The 5069-nt window shown below is 43.2% G+C and overlaps 1 pseudogene; it reads right to left on the bottom strand.

Annotated features, from left to right (window-relative positions):
* Window positions 1–3660: 3660 nt before the first annotated feature.
* LOC136650176 (5S ribosomal RNA) lies at window positions 3661–3780 on the bottom strand (annotated as a pseudogene).
* Between the last annotated feature and the right edge of the window lie 1289 nt (window positions 3781–5069).

Genomic DNA, 5069 nt, shown 5'->3' with positions numbered 1-5069 from the left:
TGTTGTCTACAGCAGCAAGGTGTGGTGTTGTCTATAGTGGTAACAAAGACAACAAAGGGTCTTAAAGACTCTTAAACTCTTTGTTGCTTATGGAAAATCCTAACATTTTCAGAATGTCTAAGTTCAAGGAAGCTAGCCAAGTCATAAGATCTAATTCCCAGAAGAGAGGATACTGTTGGAGCTATAATGATGCTCCAGTAGTAAATGCTCCTTTGATAAACATTAAGGAACAGGGGCTGCACCTATTTGTATTTAGGTCTGTATTTAATCACATGGCAGTATGTCTAAAACTGCTTTGTCATAAAATTGATACAACAAAACCCAGGCACTGCAATTTCATAAAACGGATATGAGGTTCCAACCAAGGTTTAGTACATTTATGTTTGCCAGGATTCTTGGGAGGAAACTATGACAACTTAGTGGGTTGAAGACTATTTTAGGTTTCTAGGTTTGTAGGGCAGATGTCTCCTACATTACCCAATTTTTTTTAACCAGTAGACCTAATTGAAGATATTGATTTGCACCATTTTTTCCAGTTTTGCAGCTAGCATGAATTGGTGTAACTCAGTCAAGTGCTCTCGCAGACAACCTGGGCATATTGTGTTGCAGATTACAGCTTTATATTCAGTTTCTGAGTAAAATGGGTTTAGTGGTAGTGCCGGGATGGTTTGGGAGTTGGACTTACACCTCGAAGATCCAGGTTCAAATCACCACTCAGGTATGAACCCTGGGTGGCCTTGGGCCAGTCACTATCTCTCAGCCTCATCTACCTCACAGGGTTGTTGTGAGGACAATAGGAAGGCCCAGAGCTCCTTGGTAGAAGGGCAGTATAAAAATGTAAAAAAATACACAAACCTATAATTGAAGATCCATTGTCAAGAGTGATGAATCCAACCTAAACACCTGTGGATTATACTCCACAATCATATGGGTGTGTGTTGAGCCAATACTTTCCCTGCCATACCTCCTTTCATGGCTAGACCAGGTCCTTTCATGGCTAGCCCAGGTGTGTTCCAGTGATGTTATGGTGACACTGAAGGAATGTCACAACAATACCCAGCCATTAGAAGTTCTGTACCTTCAAACTATATAAACAACCTGGATTCATTACTGAAAACAATTAGAGCTCCAATGAGGTTTCTCTAGGCATGTGTTTATGAGAGAGAGAGAGAGAGAGAGAGAGAGAGAGAGAGAGAGAGAGATGGGTGTGTGTGCCAGATCCCTGTGCATTCAGGTCTTTCTGAGGTTTAGAAGTCTGACTGCTTAGAGTTCTAGAATACCCTTTCAGAAAAATGCCCAGTGCTTGCCCAGTACTTCCTCCACCAGCATTAAGTGAATGCAAAATAATACTGTCTTCATAGAACTAGAGTGTGTGTGGGTGGGATGGAGGGAACCTAGTAAGTTAAAAAAAAAAAAAGTACTGTTTCATGAAGCCTGTGCTGTTCTAAATCTAATAGTTAGTTGGCATCCTTCAGTCTCGGAAGACTATGGTGTCACGCTCTGAATGGTGGTTCTGGAACAGAGTGTCCTCTCCAGTGCGCGAAGCCTGGGTAAAGTAGGTATGGAGGATAGGCTGTTACCCATGCAGCAAATCCCCCCTCTCCACGTCGCTGAAATTGTCCAATGGAAAGGCAGAGGCCAATATGGTTGGTTCCAGCGGCGTCGCAGGAGTTGCCAGAACATGACTGTGTTCAGCCATGAACTGCCTCAAGGACTCCGGCTCTGGATTTTGCCTTGAGGTTGACTCCTGAAGCCTTTTCCATAACTGGATGTAGCCACAAGGCAGTGGAGGTTTGGGATCAGAGTTTTCCTTCTCTCAGATGAGCTGCCTTCCCAGGCTGACGAGTCCCATCTACCCGGTGGCTGTTTAGTCGCCTCTTACGACAAGTACTTACGACAAGTACAGATTCTTTCCCCTGGGGGCTGGGGATAAGAACAGGCCCTCAGTTTGGCTGTACTTGTCTAAATCTAAAAGCATATTTAAATTAGGATTATTATTTTTTTACAAAGTTCTTTAATTTGTACATAATTTTTATGTATTTTTATGTACAATTTGTTGAAGGGGAGCAGGAGGATGCCAGAAATTGGAAATATATTGTCTTCATTTCTAGGTGCAAACTGAGGAAAGAGACAGTTTAGAACTAATAGATAAGTAGGGATGGGACTGTTTGTATGCTGAAATTCTGCAGGACAACATAAAGAATTTAATGTGGCAGAATATGGCAATTGATACAGAATCCAACCGCCTGAGGATCTAGGCTTGCATTGATTGAAAAAAAAAAAAAACATGTTTCTAGGCCTTATGACTTTGAAAGTGGGCAGAAAATGGCTGCTCAAATCTCAAAAGCCAGACTAGTGCCTGAATATGATTTTCAGTGGTTGAGAGCAGGACTTTGGTTTTCTTGACTCTCCCATGATAAGCAAATCCAGAATAAGTGATGCAAAATGGCAGAATAAATGGTAGAAAGCAAGGCTGCAAATCCAGCCTTTCTTAGTGCAGAATTTGCACTGTGTGGGTGCAACAGGCATATATTTATTATGCGATATGTACACACAGCCATGACTGTGGAGTTATGCTCCACACGTGTCAAAACAGAAGGTCAGGAGAAGAGATGGTGACATTAAAGAATGATTCATAAAATGCTGCTGTGTTCTGTCACTGATGATTTACTGTGCTGCATCTCATTCCAGACTCAAAGGCTAACCCAACATAACGAGATGTGGATGAGGTAAAGAAGAGTGACGATGCTTCTGCACACTGTGTATGCTGTATGGATTATGAATGCACCGGACAATAGGATGTGATGAGGAAAAAAGCTCACTTGTTCTTAGAACAGCTCCTTGCTTTGAACAGTCCCCCTTTAAGATTCAACAGATACAAGCCCTCCTCTCACATCTCTCCAGGTCCATTAATGCAAGGAGAGGGGAGTGAAATCATGGCAGCTAGACTCAACCCACTGAAATAGGTAAGGGGGTGCAATGGGTAGCAGTTGCACCAGGCAACAAGCTTTAGGTGGGCAACAAGCTGAGCCTGACACCAGAGGCCAAAACTGTGAAAACTTTTGTATGTACAAATAATGCCATCATGTTATATATCATTGGAAAGGTAATTTAATACTGAATGCTATGAAACAAACCATGCTGGAATATCTTGTATTCTATCAAAAGTTATGACCAATTAACCAGAAAACTTTTTAAAAAATTATTTACTTAATAAATTAAAATTTGATTTTCGGGGGGGGGGGGCTACAAATTCTTCTTTGACCCTGGGTAGCAAATGCCTTAGCTATGCCACTGCCCCATTTTTCACTTTTTAAAAAGTCTGGGTATGACATGACTTCAGGAAGAGACATCACTTCCGGGGCATCATTTTGCACTTGGCACTGGCTACACTTTCATTAGTATTGAGTAGTATTATAGATGATCAGCTCTAGTCAGGTTCAGAGGGTCCAGGTGGGCCCCCCCTCGGGTTTGAAATCTGTGGATGATAAAATCCACAGGTACCAAATCTGCAGCTAATGCAGGCCACCTGCACTTGTGTGAACAGACTCCCCTGAAAACACAATGTATGTGGTAATGTGAATATTCTTGACTGGATTGCATGATCCATCTCATAGCATGAATGGTTGACAACTTTCAGTCTCAAAAGACTATGGTTTAAGCCTAGAGCACCTGGCATTCCCAGGCAGTCTCCCATCCAAGTACTAACCAGGTCTGGCCCTGCTTAGCTTCTGAGATCAAATGAGATCAGGCATGTGCAGGGTAACAGTTGCTGTTAGATAGCATGAAAGAAACTTGTGTATGGAGAGCTCTCCCCTGCTCACCTGGTGCACTGTCCCAACAAACATTAGCTGTAGGGGATAGTTTCTCCCCCAACTCTTTGATCCTGATTTGTATCATGCCCCACTGCAGTTCTATTTAAAGAGAAAGACAGACAGAAATGCATGTACATTTTTAACACCTTGTGTAGTTTGACCTGTAGAAGTTGGAATTTACAGTTTCAATCTTACTAGCGCATACTGAAATTCTGAAAAGCAGTGCAAAGTGTCACACGAGGATAAAAATGCCCCAACGTCTCTCAGTGTCTAAATGTGTTTCCTGGACTGTATAGTTATTATGCTGATGTTTTCCAACTGATGTTTTCTGGCACAGTTTGCACTGAATTCCAGTGAAGTGGCTCATGTTTGCTCACTGCCATCCGGGGACGCCGCACACACTCAGATGGCATGGCAGGGAAGGAAAATGTGGGTGGTGATGTGGTTTTAGGAGGTATGACCTCTTCAGCTGTGCTCAGCATTTTAAGCCTAGCCATGGCCCCAGTTTTGACAACATTTTTCTAAAGGAAAATTATTTTGTACTGCTAATCACTTACTTCTCATTTAGAAATATGATTCTCTTACTCTTACATCTCAGTCTTATACTTCCCTGGGCTGATGCAGATACACTAAAAATGGCTTGTGCTGCATGGGGAGGGGGGGCAGAAAGTCCCCTCTGGATAATGGAGCATTTGTTCCCTCACCTGGGGGTAAGCCTCTGCAGTGGGGAAGGATCTACTCAGATCTGTGCTAGTGAAACCGCTGGTGCAGGTCCACATGGAACCAGGCTGCGGGACTGGATCCAGGAAGACGGCTTAGATGCTGTGGCCTCCACTGCCGCTGAACTCACCCCCTTCCTGGACCTGATCTACCCTCAACCTCACCACCTCACTGTCCCATTCTTCCCTCCCCACCCCGCCTTTCTCACAGGATTACCTTGGTCAGAAGGCAATCTGTCCTCTGTCACCTTGTGCTAGGCCACTCTGCCCTCCTTATTAGTGCTCCAGCAGCATGCAGTTTCACACATTGTTAAGAGTGTCTTTTGTGACTACTATAAGGCAGTCACCACTGATGTCACATTAGTTCTGCTAGCAATAGAACCAAATAGAACTGAGCTATTACTCTTACTATCTACTAACTAAGCCTTAAGTACATACAACAGCATTTGCCCATATTCTGCCTTCCTATGTGTATCTCTTCCCACACCTCTCTTAAAATTTCTGTTCTGTTTTAAATTGTAAGCTGCTTGAGTGC

This window comes from Tiliqua scincoides, chromosome 4 (assembly GCF_035046505.1).
Source record: "Tiliqua scincoides isolate rTilSci1 chromosome 4, rTilSci1.hap2, whole genome shotgun sequence".
NCBI lineage: Eukaryota > Metazoa > Chordata > Lepidosauria > Squamata > Scincidae > Tiliqua > Tiliqua scincoides.
This window is presented reverse-complemented; position numbering and strand designations above follow the sequence as displayed.